Genomic DNA, 18,604 nt, shown 5'->3' with positions numbered 1-18,604 from the left:
TGCAGTAGTGACAGTATTTAAATAGTGTTCTTACTCACAGTTGGTGACATCATCCCGCCCCCGGCTTCACCGCCCGCAGCTCTGGCGCTTCCCCCCAGCCGATTGCTTCTGCTTCCGGTGGGGGCTGACGTCAGCGCGCCCGGCGGCGTTACCAAGGCTACTGTGTAAACAATAACAAACATATATAGACGGCGTGAGAACAATCATAAAGTGCATAACTTCAATAAGAGATCTTGCATAAAATCACAGATCAAGAAAGTGCTAGTGCTTAAACGTTAAAACCTGCCGCTAAACAGTTCAGTATATAATTCATACAGATACATGTAAACATGAATAATAAAAAATTAGTGAATGATTAAAAATACGGTTCTAACAGCAATATGTCTAGTCAATATTAATTAGTCCTACTAAAAGGTCATGATTCTTAAAATACATGTGACAGTCTGGCTACCGACAGTATCTTCGGATCTTTCATGAGAAATGGATGAGGCCCAAGGACTCATTCAGGCCCTTAGAGCGTACTGTGTCCAGACGGAAAATCCATCTGGATTCTAATTGCAATAATTTTTTAGAACGGTCGCCCCCTCTAGGAGAAGTGGGGACATGGTCGATGATTTTGTGTTTAAGGGTGGCCATCCCGTGCCTGGCCTCAGCAAAGTGCCAGCACTTTCTTGATCTGTGATTTTATGCAAGATCTCTTATTGAAGTTATGCACTTTATGATTGTTCTCACGCCATCTATATATGTTTGTTATTGTTTACACAGTAGCCTTGGTAACGCCGCCGGGCGCGCTGACGTCAGCCCCCACCGGAAGCGGAAGCAATCGGCTGGGGGGAAGCGCCAGAGCTGTGGGCGGTGAAGCCGGGGGCGGGATGATGTCACCAACTGTGAGTAAGAACACTATTTAAATACTGTCACTACTGCATGTCTGTATCCTGATGACGGGGAGTCTATCCCCGAAACGTAGATCACTTGATATGTGTGCAATACACGTTTAATTTTCATCACAAGCCTCAGAGTGCCGCCTCTTTCTTTCGCCTGTATCCATCGAGCATCGCTCTTTAGGAAGGCACCTGAGCCCAGTATTCCCCAAGGGGGACCCAGCAGTGCCGGAGCTCCAAGCCGCTGTGTATATATATATATATATATATATATATATATATATATATATATATATATATATATATATATATATAAAAAATACATTTTCATGATAAAAAGATAAAAGAACATAAAAAATAACTCAGAATGGGGATTACATGAACCACTTCAACTTGAAGTCCTTATTCAGGCCCTTCGGTAGTAAAGTGCAAAAATTTAAAATCATCGACATTTCTTTTTTGGCTAATGTGGAGTTTATATCTCCACCTCTCCTGTTGAGATTAACCTTTTTTAGTATGTAAAAAATAATTTTTTTATATATACATATTTTATTGGTTTTAATTTTGCCGTTAATAATGCCGTTTTTTAACATTCTTATATTTGTACCTAATGACATTAATATAAGGAAAGGATCTCCACACAAAACATAATGGAGGATCAGCATGTGGAACGCATAATGTCCAATGCCCTTTGCACATTATGCCACAAATTGTAATGCTTATTACATATTATATCACACACCATTATACTCCTGTCACATTATTCCACACACCGCAATGCCTGACACAATATGCTGTGCACTGCAATTCCCCTGACACAATATGCCGCACACTGCAACTCCTCTGACACATGACACATTAGGCTTCTAATTAATTGTAATGTCCTGCTCATTGCCAGGGGTTTCATCTTCTCTCTGTGGCATGATCACTAAGCGCTTCCAGCACTTCCAGATAACGCTGTAAAGCTGTCAGATGCTACAGATTAAATATGACCTCTAGCGTCTGTCACCTCAGAGATGGAGGAAAGCTACTGGCCATGAGCAGCCAAGCAGAGGAGTGGTATGGGAGGAGAAGCAGTCAGCAGGGGTGAGAGACCCAGATTGCTGCTTCTAGCTACCAGTTGCTTGGTTTGACAGGTTAGCAACCACTGCACTAGAGGGAGCAATGTAAGTTAGATCTAGTGATAGACAATGTGGCAATCGTAACTTACAGTTGCATAACTTTCGGGATCCATAATACCCTGCTGGATCTGATGTAGCTGTTGGGAGTTTTATTAACTCAGTGACTTATGCAGTGACAGTATTGCAAGTGACAAAAATGGCAATGCAGATGGCGGATTTCAGCATACTATACATGTGCTATATAAATAAACCAGTGACTGCTGTCTCTATCTATTACTGAGTTATGTGCAGTAATGAGTACATCTCAGAGAATATTCAACCATCCAGATCCCTATTAGAAGCAGAGTTGTTAAATTAAAGAAAGATGAAAGTGTCATCCCCCAAAGTTCACAGACAACCAACTTTTTCCAAAGCTGCAGGACTCTGAATTTGGGCTTTTTCAGTTTTCCTTCTTAGAATGCCTTATGTTGTCTCATGTTTTGCACCACTGGTTAGTGCTGGAGTTTTCTTAGAAGTCCTATGAGAAGTATAGTATGGCTTGGCAATAGTTTGCAGCATTCAATAATGCACAGAACACATACTGTAGGAGAGCGCTCAGTAATACTGCATTGGCATTTGGAGCCAAACTTTGAATACTGCATACTAGAACTAGCAGGTATGGTAGAAGTTGTATGGCCACAAGTATTAGGCAGGGAGAGACTTCTATAAAGTGCAATGGCTGCTGAATGGACACATAAGTCATGTGAAGGAAGGAGATCTGCATTAGAATTGGTTGAGAAACGGTCGCTGATCTCAGGCAAGATGTCAGTGCAACATTTACACTTTTTTTTGTAAGGCTTAAAACAAGTTCTAAAGGCTTGGGTGAGAGATGCATTGCTATGAAGCAACCCCACTTGGTGCAGAAACGGCTAATATCAGTCTGATCTGTGACACTGGCCCATTTTTGTTTCTATTGTTTATCCGGTCTCCCTACATTCCTACATCCGGTTTCAGTACATTCTAAAGCTACATATATTTCTTTTTAACATTGTTTTCATGATGGGTAGCAGTTTGTTGCTCAGTTGTCTAGGGCCTTCAGTATTTTACCAGGTATTAACTTGAGTTTTATCTGTTGGCATATTATCCCCAGACCTGTAAATAAGTAGGGAGGGTGAACCAGAGTAACTAGAGCAATATTTAATGTACTACAGTACAGTGAAACTTATTTCAGTTCACAAAACTTATTCTATAGAGGATATTTATTAAGATGGGAGTTATATTTCACATGGGATGTTACTATGGGCAACCAATCAGAACATACTTCTTATTATATTTAGCTCCTTCTAGAAGATAATAGATAGTATGTGATTTGTTGCCCATAGCAACACCCCATGTGAAATTGAACCTCCCTCTTAATAAATTTACCCTTCACGTGGCATAGCCTCGTTCTTCTGTTTATGCCAACATAGACCAAAGGTCTCCTTATTTGACAATATGACTATCAGAGCCTTCTACCATCAGGGCTTAAAGTGTTCCTGGAGAGATGGTGGAACTCATTTCCCCTAACACGAACACGCCCCCCACCACCACCACCACCACCTCCATTAGGCAGAGCCTACACCAGTGCCAAGGAATTTGTGCCCTACCTCTCTAAAAGGGATAATGGTCTCAGGAAGGGGGGGTGGTCACACAATAGTGACTCCAATTAATAATTAATACAATTATATACATATTACACAGCTTGTAGTGCCCCTGATTAATATTACACCACATAGTAGTGTCCCTTCTACACATAATATCCACAGTAGTGCTGTTTATACACATCTGTCACTGTCACTCCAGTAGCTCACTGTCCATGTCCCTCAGCAGCTCCATGACCTGTGTCTTTCCAGCAGCTTCCCCTACTCTGAGTCCTTCCAGCCCCCTCTCACCCTGTCTTCAGCAAGCGGTGATGGCATGACATCACATACACCGTGTCAGAAGAAGCTGCTGGGACAGGCTTTTCTGTTGGAATTACTGTTCAGGGCTGTAGTAGAGGTGGAACTCTGTTCCCCTCACTTTAACCCCTGACTACCATTAAGGGAAATGCAATACAGCTTAGAGGACTTGAGAGGAAATTTCACACAGACAGCACTATCATGCAGTATCTCTGACATTGTATTGTTTTTTTTTTATCAAAGCAAGACATTTTATGGTTGGCCAAGGAGTCTGTTTGTCTAAACATAATAGCAGGTTAAGGCAACTTTGGGTCTTTTAAAATTGTGAGAAATATAATTTATATATCTATTTAGACTCTCCAGCATTTATGAGGATTCCAAGAACATTTCATTGCTCACTACTAAAGCCAGTGTTCCAACTCAAAAGGTTTTTCCCAAGTTTCCTCCTGCTACTACTTTAGCCTTAGTCCAAGATCAGTCAGATTTTCAGGTGGAGAAGATTCTGGACTCTAACAAAATTATAGTCCATTGCCAATATCTTATCTGTTGTGTTTGCCAAATCTCTAAATTTAGACAGAAAAAAACAACCTTTAAATTAGAATACCAAATATCAAACAGTATTGGAGTACTCTGACCACTTCTCAAGGGTGATAATTTTATATGTTATCATAGTCATGTCATAAATACCACTAACATGTTCAGTGGGTTTTGAAACCAGGATCATCTGCACTGTGGACATAGCACTAGCTGATTGCACAGATTTTTTTCCAGAAGAAACTTTCTAATCTGTCCAGCTCTCCATCAATTTCCGTTTGACAGCAAACCCCTGCATGCTGTATATATTTAATTCTGCAAATAAAGTATGCACACTCTGCTGGTTTTATTGCATGGTTACCTAACATGTGTGACCATTGACACAGATTGTCCTGACATCTTTTTGGACTATATCTCACCTATAGTACTTCTACTTGCTGACTGCCCAGACATTGACATGTCCAAACTCTACCAACTGCCCACTGACTTCTTAGTGTCTTGGATTATTCCTCCTGTCATATGTGGTATTCCCATAAGCCATGGCCATGAACACCTTGGGGTATCACTAGTAACACCTGCACTATGTTAGACTCTGCACCCTCATTTTAAATGGTGTCAAATATAGCTGACTAGTTTTCTACCTCTACCAGGTTAATGGTTTTTACCAAAATAGCACCCAATCTCACATACATGGGATATTTATTTAACTTGGAGATATTAATTAATTAAAGTATTATTAATCAAATACAAAGTATTCAAATACAGTCATTAGGCCTATAGATTGTTTGGTATTTATTGTCAGTGGTGCACGCAGGGGGGTTTCTGAGTACCCAGAAACATCTCCGGGAGTCTAAGGACCCTATTCTGAAAGCTGAGGGTCCCCTCTTTCCATGGGTACAAGAATTTAAAAAATCGGCCCTTGGGAACCGGAGATATCTGACTTCAAAGCAGTGGTCCCCATCCAAGCCTATTAATTTCCCTTTCCAGTCAGATATTTCAGGTTCTGTCTGACAGAGTTTTTCTGAGGGTATATGCCAAAAACTGGGACTCTCCCCCTTTGATGGACACTAGTAGCTTGTCTCTACTGTTCCCAGAACCAGAGATATCAGCCTTCCAGCAGCTGGTTACTGCTTCAGCTCCACACACCTGGTATATAGTTTTATATTCTCGTGGCAGATTGCTCTGCCTCCTGAACTCTGATCCCCTAATCCCCAATACCATTTGGTAGGTGGGATTATCTAGTTTTTAATACCATTAAAATCTAAGAAATCTATTTCTGGGAACTGGAGATATCTGCAGTCAAGCAAGCTGTCCTCCCACCAGAAAATTATGAATAATAAGCCCACTCCACTATACACCCCTGCTCTGCATATTAAACAATCCTCTACCACCCTGGAAGTTATGTATCAGGGCCCATTCATTCAGCCCAATGTCCCCTTCTCCCACCCCATCTCCCACCATCTGTGCAGTAAAGGGGTAATTAAGTGGAAATTACTGATCCAGGCCCTACATGCTGAGCGGTTGATATAATACCCCTACCACCCGTGGGACATCAAAGCTTCCCCACCCCTACCGCTGGAGGATCAGTAGGGGGCCCCAATACATTGCTATGCCCAGGGGTCTACACTGCTGTTGATGCCCCTGTGTATATGTATATATATGTGTATATATATATATATGTGTATATATATATATATATGTAAGCGTGTGTGTGTGTGTGTACATATATATATATATATATATATATATATATATATATATATATATATACATACACAAGCAATTTTTCCAAATCAATGAAAAACAAGAGGTGGCACTCTCAGAGCAAGTGGAAAAATATATTTAAAGCATATCAAACATAGTGCAAAAAACTCAAATCATTGTAAATACATTTTTAGAATGAGGATATGATTATCGCCTATTAAAAAAACAAAAAATGGAGGTACTTAAGATCCCTAGATCAGATCTTTTATCAACAAGTAAAACACCATATACTTGGAAAATAATTCCTTTCGTAACCACATTCTCCTCCACAAGCGCGGCACTTCCGCGTGTCCTTAATGCCACATGGCCGTTGGTTACTACAGATCAGGAGTTACCCTGCTTTTCTCAAACTTCTCTAATGCCCAGCTTTAAGAGATGCCGCAACATACGCAACCTCCTAGTCAAAACCAACTTGACCCCACCAATACCTAGTGGCACTCAAACCAAATCACCTGGGTGCTATAGGTGCCCTTCATGTACAGCCTGTTGGTATTTAGATACAGGAACCTTCTTTAAGCACCCTAGATCTGGCCTTAAATACACAATCAACCAAGTGGTTACTTGTACCACCCCATTTGTGATATATATCATTAAATGCCCGTGCGGGCTTTACTATGTTGGCCAGACGAGTCGACCTGTCAAAGAACGAGCAGCGGCACACCGATCAGCTATAAAAAAATTGCCTAGCCGCCAAAGATATTGACCAACCGGTCACCCGCCACTTTAAGTCCCATCAACACACTTTGGCTAGCTTACGCTACCAAATCATTGAACATGTTCCCATACCAATTCGTGGAGGGGACAGACACAAGCGACTCCTACAAAGGGAGACTTATTGGATCTACGTCTTGGACACCGCAGCACCCCATGGCTTGAATGAAAAAACCTCCCTTAACATTTTTTTATAAGCACACTGTGTTCTTTTCATTCACAGACCTTTGGTGACCTGTGAACAAATGATGATATAAATCTACTCCTGTACACATGTCTCATATAGACCCAAATAATATAAAGTATAGCAATAACAACTTTAGTGCATCAGTAAAGATGTGGTCGTCAAATTAAATAATCCAGGGATGCTATAATGACCCTATTAATATTATACATTATATGTAAGATGAGATAGCACATAATACCAGCGCTTGACTATATATGTATGCATAAATATGTCTGCTTTGACATATAGTAGCAATATATTGAAATTGCAATTTGCGCAGAAAGTACACTTACAATGATCATTGCCTTAGTTACATTATCAGCGCTATGGATTATTGTGTTAACGCATTTTTCTTTTGCTTATAGTTTCTTGTTTTTAAACATGTTTTTAAACATTCTTATGTCACGTTTTTCCCATTCACCCAGCACTGTCCCTGTGTGCGCCCGTATGCTTTCAGCAACACGCACACCTTATTAAACTAGTGCACTTGCCATCTGTCTGAAAGCCGGGGAGGACGCCAGCGGGTTACCCTGACAACCTTGAGCTGTCGGAAGTCATGTGGTAACATCCCCCGCCGGAAGCCTGTCTCCGGGTCCAGCGAGGCACAATGATCACGTGCACAATGAAGTCTGCTCTCTGCTATTTAAATGTGTTTTATATGCCACCTCTGTTAGTTTCTGCACTGCACTTTATTTGACAAGTTATGTAACCAGCTGTCCTGAGGAAGTAGCTCTTGCTCTGAAACTGTTGACATACAGGCTGAGTTTTTTGCACTATGTTTGATATGCTTTGAATATATTTTTCCACTTGCTCTGAGAGTGCCGCCTCTTGTTTTTCATTGATTTGGAAAATTTGCTTGTATGCATTTACTGTGGAAGGCACCTCCTTCATGCTCATTTGGCTCCAAGTGCCGTTCCTCACTGCTTTGTGTGTATATATATATATATATATATATATATATATATATTTTTTTTTTTTTTATGTACATTTGGTCTATTTAGAATACTTTAACTTACCCAGCATATACTGGGTCACCTAAGTGTCCATCTCCGTGCTTTGCTCCGCCCCTCTGGAAACCCCCTTCTGAAAATCCTGCGTTTGCTTCTGATTGTACATTTGCATTTAAATTGGCTCATAATCCCAATACTCAGTGCTTGTGTAAAATGGCTGGACTGCAGGTCATGCTGGATCATTAGTGTATACAGTCCCCCTCCTCCGGCAGTCACTCCCCGGCGCCAGCGTTCAGTCCCCCTCCTCCGGCAGTCACTTCCCGGCGCCATCGTTCAGTCCCCCTCCTCCGGCACTCGAAGCCGACAATGTAAGCAATTAGCGTAGTGCCGCTGGGGGAGCAGGGAAACCATGTGATGCTCCCCCAGCGGCACTAGGCCGAATTACGTACATTGTACATGCGCCGGGGAGTGACTGCCAGAGGAGGGGGACTGAACGCTGCTGCTGGGGACATCAGTGGATCGCGGGGATCATGATGGACGTGGTGAAGGAGGGTAAGTATAAAGCACCACACACACATTCACAATCCAAAACTGTATTATCACGGCGCAGGCTACGCTGACAACGTACCTTAGGTACAAAGAAAATGTAGTGTAGCCGGGCGCCATGATAATGCACGAGTACAGTATGAACATATGTCTAGAGGCTGTAAATCTGTTGATATTAGTATACACATCAGGGGAGGAACATTCTAAGAGAGGAGGAGGCCCGTATGCAGTCTCCTTCCTCCTGGGTCCCATCCTCTCTAACAGCAGCTGTGCAGTGCTATAGTTTGAACACTAGACGACTCAGATGCTAATGAACATGTGGAGAAATCCACAAAAATGGCATTTTGCCATTGTCGTGGGAATACAGAGGGATAAGTATTTATAAAAATGGGTGCAACGTGTGTGGTGTGGGCTCCATGGACTCAGGGGCTCGTGTGCACCGCGCACACTGCGCTCATTATAAATACACCACTGTTACACGTGTGTGGTGGAGACTTATGTCCAGGGCCAAGTCTGTGTCAGGAAACTGCTATATTGTTTTATCATTATTATCTGTAGTTTTAGGAAAGTAATTAAATAAGTGCAGAAAGTTTGCATGGAATGAGAAAAAAGTAGGTTTGAGAATTCAAGACCATATTCAATATATATATATATATATATATATATATATATATATATATATATATATATATAAATGACATGCTTTTAATTTCTATGAATCCAGAGCTATCGTCTTTGAAGACTGCTCAATAAAAACATTTGATCTGATTACTAAGCATATAGCACCATAGGGTTGTTTTTTTAATTTTTTTATTTTACTATTTTTTTTATTATTTTTTTTCAGTCGCAACATAATCAAGTCTTAGAAAGTATGCCAGCCATGGCATATTGCTGTAATTTGTGGTTTCACTGTTATGCTTCAAGGGAAGAAAAGCAATATTTTAGTAGGTCGGGATAGTTAAAATTTCTAGCCTGTGAGGTTTTGGAAACTTTATTAAAGCACAAACAGGTGTAAAGCCATTTTATGGGAAAAAAATGTGAAAATACTCCTGACACAAAAAACTGACTATTGCAGAATCTAATCTATTTAATCAATAATGAAATGTTCACTGACTTATGGTTATAGTACAGAATAGATATAGAGATGTACAGATGGCACACAAGATGCTCGCGCGCCCCGTTTTGTCGGAGCCCTCCGCCCGTCTCCTCTGTGCCCATCCCCCCGCTACCTGCCTGTCTCCCTGAAGCAGAGATGGCCAGGGAAGCCGTTAATCACAGCTCCCCGCCGTTTTGCGGAGGGGACGCGCGAGCAAGAGAAATGCTCACGCATCCCAGTCAGCCAGTCTGCCATCCGCCAGCTTGCGCCAGCACATGCAATCTGGCGATCCTGCAGGCTGGCTGATAGTGGTCATCTGTACTTTATGAAATGCCTGAGAAGGACCTTTTATTCTAAACTAGTTAAAAGCCCGTAAAAATGAAAGCTTAGTCCCTATCTGCTCCTACTTCCAAACTCCGTCGTCACAGCTCCCTCTCAACATGGAGGTCATTCTGTTTCATTCGCTCCCCTGCACGTTCGCACAGGGGAGCAATGGTGTGCGACTGCGCATACACATGTATATGCTTGTGCAGACGATTTTTGTGAGCAGGCTAGTTTGCTGTCCTGTTGCTCCTAGCAGTGTGGGCGGAGGGCATGGGGCGGCCGTGAGGGGTCGCACCCATGGGAACAGCCAGCATTTCATGGGTGTTCCCATGTAAATGTGCCCATGAGGGGGGCGGGCAGCTGATGTCAGCAGATGTCAGCTGCCCGCCCGCTTCCCCTACAGGGAGCCCGCAGATCTAAGACACCAGAGAGTGTCTTAGATCTGCGAGCACTTCTAAAATCATTTGATGGTCGGCGAATGATTGTGTCCCCGCATGCAAGGCTGCAAATATCTGTTTATGCTAAACAGCCATTCACATGTGTGTGGGGATATTCGGTGTGCGAGTGGGGAGCGGCAGTTTGTGCAGGTGGCATTTAAAGGAAATGCATGTCAGCCAATATGACCCCCCATATCCAAAAAGTTTGAAACAGATAATTTTGCTTTTGTTTCTGTTAAGGGTTTTTTTGGTCCATTAAGTGGCCTCTAGTAGCCACTGGCAATACTTCACCTCAGGGGTGAGGAGTATTTAGAGCCTTTTACATATATATATATATATATATATATATATCTTCGGATGACCGGCATTCGAGGAATGGGTGGGGATGAAACCAGGTAACTGGAGCCTTCCTAGGTGTATCTCTAAGGTACACCACAATAGACAATGAAAATAGGGCGTCACTCCAGGACTTAAATCAGTGTAAAATTTATTGGGGTCAACGTCGTTTCGGGTCGGGGCCCGTCATCAGAACACACATGTCCTGATGACGGTCCCCGACCCGAAATGCCCAATACATTTTACACTGATTTAAGTCCTGGAGTGACGCCCTATTTTCATCGTCATATATACTTCTGAAGAAGATTCAGTACTTAGATAGTGGGGGTATGAGCGTACTAACTATAGAGGCCCCCAACTAACATATATGTCGGCATGGAGTCGATTTTTATAGAGTGTGGCGAGCGCAGCGAGCCACCGAGCCCGAAGCGTGGCAAGCATAGCGAGCCCAGCGAGGGGACGCGTAAAACTAAGCAAATGGCTTAGTGGGCGACCAACTAACATATAAGTACCGAAGATTCTAAATGAATTGAAACATTAAGGAATGCATTGTCTTGTGATTTATTTGAAACTGAGAGTGCCGCCACCCCACCTCTATACATACATAATTCTCACTGAGGGCACCTGGGACTTGTAACCATTGGAGAGGAGAGTGCCCACTGCACTGTTCTTCATTAATATATATATATATATATATATATATATATATATATATATATTATACAGGCATATTTATATCAGGGAAAAACCAATTTCTCCATATAATAAATAAAAAATCGTAAAACACTCATCTTTACATATGAGAAACATTGTCCCTATTTACCAAGCCTTGATGGTGAAGCCATCAACTTTGATACATTTCACCATGGATTACATTCGAAGGTTTCTCGGTAATGTAAAGCTGGATCACACGTAAAAGGAATCCTCCATACCTTTTTGTATAACTATCAGTCATTACTTTTATTAATAAATTGTGGTAAAAATAGATTTAGTCTGCATCTGAGTATTGCACACAAAAACAAAGATGGTGCCAGTTGCACTGAAGAGCGATGTATTTAATCATTCTAGCCACCCCTCATTTTTTGGGATAGTTATTATCACCATATTATGTAAATATGTTTTTTGGTGGGTTATTTTCTAGCGAGGGGGTGCTACCACGGGACACGAAATAGAGACAATTCAAGTGAGAAAGAGAAAGAGTATCACTGTGTGGTGCACTTGAAAGAAATGTTTATAAAATATAATTTTTATTTAGAGTAGCTCATAAAATAAATTGTGAAATATTGACATAAAAAATACACATAATGAAACGGACAGTGTTTTTTAAAAAGGATACTGAATACTGATACTGGGGCCCCACTGTAATGCCTTCCCCAATATACTTTGTTAATTCCTTATGATAGGCATTACTGTTAGCACAATTCACAAATATACTGTGTGTACTTAATTATACAATCCCTATGTATCCCATTCACTGTTAGCATGAGCTATAATGAGGGGAAAGCTGATCCCTAAGAAGTCAAAGCTGCTTTATGAAAAGTTGACACATGGGAAGGAATGCGCTACTATTTATAGATAAACACAGTGTATCTGATAGAGGATGGATAATTGTTTCAATCTTCAGGCACAGTGCTGGGCGGCATGCATCGCTCCGGAAACCTCAGTGTCGAGGCAACGGGCACGTGCCCGCTGTGACTGACTGAACCCACCAAGCCGGCTTGAGCACCACGTGCGGACTGAAGTACCAACTCTAGGGCTCCTAGCTGTTCAGGGGGGACAGCCATCAGCCGCGGTAGTCACTACGTGACATGGGAGGACCAAGGTGTGTGAGTACTACACCTCCGATCTACCTTCCGCCCTGGAGTCAGTGAGCTGTGGGGATAGGCGCCACTTGCACCGCTTCTATGGCTCCACGGGCCCGTCAATAACGCTGTAATTTAAGCTAACACAAATCAAAATATATTCAAGTGGGGAAGGGGAATGGGGGGGGTGCACACACTTCGGGTGCAGTAGGTCTGCGTACGCTTCGCAGGTAAGCTTCGTTAGAACCCTAACGAAGCTTACCTGCGAAGTGTACGCAGTTCTACTGCAGACATATGCAGAGGGCGGGGACCCTCCCATTAAAAATTCACTGCACTGGGTCCCGCTCATTTGATATGCACAGAGCGGAACCTCAGTGGTGATAAGTGTGCCGGAGCCCGCCGGCCGCTCCACACCCCTTTCTGCCTGCCAGATCCCCCGGTCTCCCGTAGTGTCATCGCCGCTAGCCAGCTCCACCCGGAGCCTCTGCCTCCGTACTCCCCTCCGCCAGACTCCGCCATGTTCCCGAGGCAACCTTACCTCAGGTAAACAGCATCATTCCCGATCAGTGGCCCTGTGCTTTCACACCACAAACCTGCTTATACCTGGTATAATACCGGGTAATATGTGCGGTGTGAAAGGGACATTAACCTGCATGGACCCATTTGAAGAAACATTTTAAATACCGGGTCTAAGTAGGTTTTGCGGTGTGAAAGCAGCATAAGTGTACTAACCAGGCTGTTCTCTGTACCTGGTTATAATGCAAATTTTCAGTAAACAATATACATCCCAGAGTATAAAAATAGTTATTAATGTCTTATTAACTTAAGTGAAGTACTACTTACTACTATCTGTTTCTGGTTTACTTATGAATGAGTGTATAGTAGTTTGAAAGTAAATAAATCAGGAAGAGTGTCTTATACTGATGTGGGTGGTCTTACACAGCTTAGACAGTGGTCTAAGACAGCTCTCACTGAGTTTTGGCCAGTTAGTTTAATACTCGCATCTATAGCTTCAGTAAATGTTCCAACTGAAATAACCACTTTCAGAATGCAGAAAAAGAAAGAATGTTTCACATAAGATGTTAGGGTGTGACCATTCACAATTTATTCACAAATCTTCAAGGGGTGTTTTTTTCTTTTTTGCCTGGGCAGTGGCTTTCTCCTCTCTGATTAGTGATCCATGCTGAATTAAGCACATTCAACATATTACAAAATGTAGGATTTACAGTAATTACACATTGAAGTTGTGTTGCACCCTATATACATGTTACTAAAAAGTGTGAATCCAAATATTTGCCATTTAGATTTTACCAATAACATATGGGGGAAGGTGAAAGACTTGTGACCAGGTTGAAGTTATTTTGTAATTGAGAGCTTGTAGTAAAAGCATTGTTTTTCTGTGGTGACAGCCTGAAACACAGACAATGTTATGGTTTAGATTTTGAAGACAAGGCTGGTTGAGAAAGAGGTTCAAAGGAAGGCAATATGTTTAACACTTTCTCAGGATGCTCATTATGCATGGTTGCCTACCTGACCCTCTCCTTCGGGGAGAAAATGCTCTGTTCCTGGACTTCCCTGGTAATGTAGGATTGCCATCACCTGTGGTGAAACATCTTTCTTATCAATTACCTAGCTCCCTTCAGGTGATGGCAATCCTACATTACCAGGGAAGTCCAGGAAGAGAGCATTTTCTCCCCGAAGGAGAGTGTCAGGTAGGCAAGTATGTTATTATGTGCTCCATTTGTTACATGTGTGACATGCTGCTGCAGACTGAGATGATGGCAGGTGGGTAGAGATTTTTCCTTTTAGCTGCTGTATGACAAGTAGCACTCACTAATGTGCCTAAATACTGTAGCTTATAGGCATATTTGTGAAGATTTGGAATATACAGGGGAGCATGATATATTTTGGGTTATGAGCAATGGCGTAACAATAGCCCCGCAGACCCCGCTGTGGTGGAGAGGCGCTGAGTAAGTGTGGGTGCTGGTCTGCAGGGCTATGGTTACGCCACTGCCGTGTCTGTGGCCCAGACTCGCCGAAAACTAGTGTGTGTGGTCCTATCTCTCCGTCTCCTCCTGCAGTGCTAATGAAAACCGACCCTCACAAAATCGCTGCCCCCCATGCAGCAGACAGTTTTTCAGTGATGCTAGAGGAGGCGGCGGCTTCCTCTAGCATCCTTAAAAACGGTCTGCTATTAGGGGCAGCCATTTTGTGGGGGTCAGTTTTCATTAGCACTGCAGGAGGGGATTCGGTATGAAATCCCGACGGTCAAAATCCCGACAGGGTCGAAATCCCGAATGGGTCATAATACCGACAAGGACAAAATCCCGACATTTAAAATCCCGACATTTAAAATCCAGACAAGGACAAAATCCTGACATTTAAAATCCCGACAAGGACAAAATCCTGACATTTAAAATCCCGACAAGGACAAAATCCCGACATTTAAAATCCCGACAGGGTCAAAATACCGACATATAGAATGTACAGGTGAAACAGTCAACATGACTTTCCGTTGACAGGTCGCGAGGTCGACATGGGTTTTTTCACTGTTTTTTTACCTAAATGTCAACACAGTCGACATGGACACAGTTGGAGGTGAACTGTAGCCCCTCGCATAGCTCGCTTCGCTCGCAATGCTTCGGGCACTATTTTATTCTCCTACAACGCCCTAGTGGATGGTAGGGCATGAAATACCGCCATGTCGGCACGTCGGGTCAAAAAACAGTGAAAAACTCATGTCGGCGGAAAGTCATGGTGACTGTTTCACCTGTACATTCTATATGTCGGTATTTTGACCCTGTCTGAATTTTAAATGTCAGGATTTTGTCCTTGTCGGGATTTTAAATGTCGGGATTTTGTCCTTGTCGGTATTATGACCCATTCGGGATTTTGAATGCATCCCGCAGGAGGAGACGGAGCCAGAAGGAAATCTGCGGGTCCCTGAATGCGGCGGTGGCATGCGGAGGGGTAAAGGGGGGGGTTAACTTTACTTGGGTGGGCAGGCGGAAGAGGGGGTGGCGCTGCCGAAATCGGTGAGGGGGAGGGCGCATATTTACTAGTTACGCCACTGGTTATGCAGATCTGAAGCATCTGGAAAATGCAACAGAACTTACTGGGGACATTAAAACATTTGTAGGGAAATTTGTAAGCATTCTCCCAAATAGGACCACTGATGAAAGACTTGACAACTCAATCCTGTCAAAATTTGAGTAACTAAATACTCATTTCTACCTTCCATATGTCTCAGCGTTACAGACCTGAATACTATGAGGAAAAAGTACTGCGATTTACTGAGATGAGTTGTATTTCACCAATCAGATACTATAATATATCTTCTGTAAGGTACTAAATAAATAAGAAGTAGATCTTGATTGGTAGCCCATAGCAACATCCCATGTGAAATAGAACTCCCATCTCAGTAAATTTCCCCCATGCATGCCGTTCGCCGCACAGCATCTCTGTCCACCTCTAGTGTCTGCTATGCTGCCAGTGAGCCAGCCGCTCAGGTGCTCTCTCCAGCATCATCGCCTGGTCAATCACCTTCCACCTGCAGGTATAAGAATGCTAGGAGAACTCCTGTACTCACCTTAAAGAGACCAGCACCTGTATACTTGAAAGGTGCCGCCTGATTTCATCTATGCTCCAGAATTTCTTCAAATAAATTGTTTCTTCAGCTTTATCATTCATAATTTGTCTAACATCGATTCTTCAGTGCTTCAGCAATCTTCAGTTCTTCAGTGCTTCAACATTGATAGAAAAAATAGGGGGTGATGCACTGCTCTTACTATTTGTTGGTGTGTTCGTCAGGCGCTGCCAAGCTATTAAGGGTTTCCCGGTCCCTTATTGATTAGGAGTGTTTGTATTTGGTTGGGCTTTAGCGCTGCCTTTATGTTGTTGTGGCTGTATTTTGGAGAGAGATGAAGTAGAAATTGTTGTGTAAAATATGAATTTTATTGTTCACAAAATAATAGTGATGGGATTGGGTTTCTTAATTCGTTTTTTGGGGTACATCTACATGGGGTCCCCTGGGTGGGAAATTTCCACTGCTGTGTCACAAAATGTGATTCCCGACAGGGATTCAGGTGATCTTTATGGGATACCTTTAACCTCCGTAGGTCCATAGTGGTGACCTACGGTCTCACTTGTGATGTGCAGTGGAAATATGGATCAAGGTTCTGTCCGCTAACACTCGGCGGGGTGGAAAGGAGCCTGGGTAGGCTTAAGGCAGTTCTGTGAACTCCTTTACAATCTCATAGGATTTGTAACCTATGTCCTTTCTAGCCACCTCCTCAGTATTAGCACAGTGATAAGTCTCAGAGTTTCTGTGTCTCTTTAATTATTGCATCTGCATCTCTCTTCCGTCTCTGTGTGGTGTAGATGGGGTTAACACTTACAGTTTGACGGGTTCATTCGGGATTCTGCAACAATTCATTGGTGTGTGCAGAGCTGCAGTGTCCACACAGCCAGCACTTCTCCGTCTCAGCGTTCAGTTGCCTGGCCTGCGCTCATTGATGACGTCACCCGGACTCCGGAGTAATTCACGGAGCTCTCGGTCCGGTGGTTGGTGCTTCAGATCTTCTCCCTGTGCTGTCGGGAGTAATCTGGTCAGTGTAGTATATGTTCTCCTACGCGTTTCGGCTTTTTACAGCCTTTTTCAAGGATGTTGGTTGTGGGTGCTGGGCGGAGTTTTGTACTTGCCGCCTGCAGTTGATTGGACGCCTGGAGTTATTCCTATTGGTTCTCAGGCTATGACGTGGCTTTGTAGTGGGTGACTCATGCTGTGTACATACAGTGGATTCATTGCTGTAAAGCGATCATTCTTTAAGATGTCATGTCAGATTAACTCTGTCATGGTTGCATACCAATTTCTATGTACTTGTGTACTATTCACTATTCCTGTTAGCTGAATTCTTGTGGGAACCTAGTGTGTGGGATTCCTGATATTATTTTACAAAGTAGGTGTGACAAAAGATATGGGCGCCAATGGATAATTAAAGTTGACCAATTTAATTTGACATATAAAACATGGAAAGTAAAACATTTAAAACCATTTCAAATGGTGGAATAAAAGATCTTCCTACCCCTAAGGGTATTTGGAGCCAGCAAGGATGGAATGAAACAGGATGCAGTCCGGATACCTCCAAATACCTATGCACCGGGGTCCTGGATGTGGTTTGTGGGATACCAGTCACTGCCGACGCGTTTCGAGCATCTAGGTGCTCTTCTTCCTGGGAGCAGTGACTGGCACCCACGTAGCTGGTATTTTATAGCAAAAAATGTGCGCCGCGGGTCACCCGTGACCGGAAGTGCGTCTCCGTCACTTCCAGTTTTACGGTGCCGGCTTTGGGATCCTTTTAACAATAAAAGAGGCAAAGAGTGTCCAAATAAGTGATTCTCTAAGCAGGGGGCGAGTCCAGCAAAGTGTCCTGTTATCTACTTAACAGTATCTTATCACGGAGAGAGTTCTCTTAGCTTCCAGGTACCGGGTCACTGGTGACTACTTCCGGTCCCGGCTTCCTGGATGGCCATGTGTTATCCTTCTGGTTTTTACGTTTCCTATGTGTGAGCTGTTTTGCTTATTGTTAAAGTATAGAGAGATATGGTGTTAATTCTGATTGGTTGTCTCCTATTTTTAGAAATAGTTGCTGGGTTTGTTTGCCGCGGTATGTCGTTTGCTACCTGTGTGGAGAATAGAAAGATGAGTATATACAAAAGTGTAGAGAGATAAAGTTGTCTTGTGTTGTATTTGATGGATAGTTTTTCCATAGGTTAGGTGAATGGACATCTCATGTGATATACATTGTAATGATATGGTGGAAAGATGTGTATGTTTATAAATACTTTGCAGTGGTAGGATGTGTGCAGCTGAGTATCTATGAAGGTTGTAATTCGTAATTCCACATATATTTGGCAGACTAAATAAAATAGCTATTAGCTAATAGCAGGTAGGAAGCAGA

The 18,604-nt window shown here is 42.7% G+C and overlaps 2 protein-coding genes across 5 annotated transcripts in view; one reads left to right on the top strand and one right to left on the bottom strand.

The window, feature by feature from the left end:
- Positions 1-17,085, bottom strand: part of COL10A1 (collagen type X alpha 1 chain) — a 147,037-nt gene extending 129,952 nt beyond the window's left edge. Inside the window, exon 1 of the mRNA XM_083176856.1 lies at positions 17,042-17,085. The gene's annotated coding sequence lies outside the window, so the exon portion shown is untranslated. The remainder of the gene's footprint in view (positions 1-17,041) is intronic.
- NT5DC1 (5'-nucleotidase domain containing 1) overlaps positions 1-18,604 on the top strand; it is a 273,425-nt gene that overhangs the window by 164,427 nt on the left and 90,394 nt on the right. The window lies entirely within an intron of this gene.

This window comes from Crinia signifera, chromosome 3 (genome assembly GCF_055691185.1).
Source record: "Crinia signifera chromosome 3, ASM5569118v1, whole genome shotgun sequence".
Lineage (NCBI taxonomy): Eukaryota > Metazoa > Chordata > Amphibia > Anura > Myobatrachidae > Crinia > Crinia signifera.
Note: the sequence above shows the minus strand (reverse complement) of the source record. Positions and strands in the feature narration are given on the sequence as shown.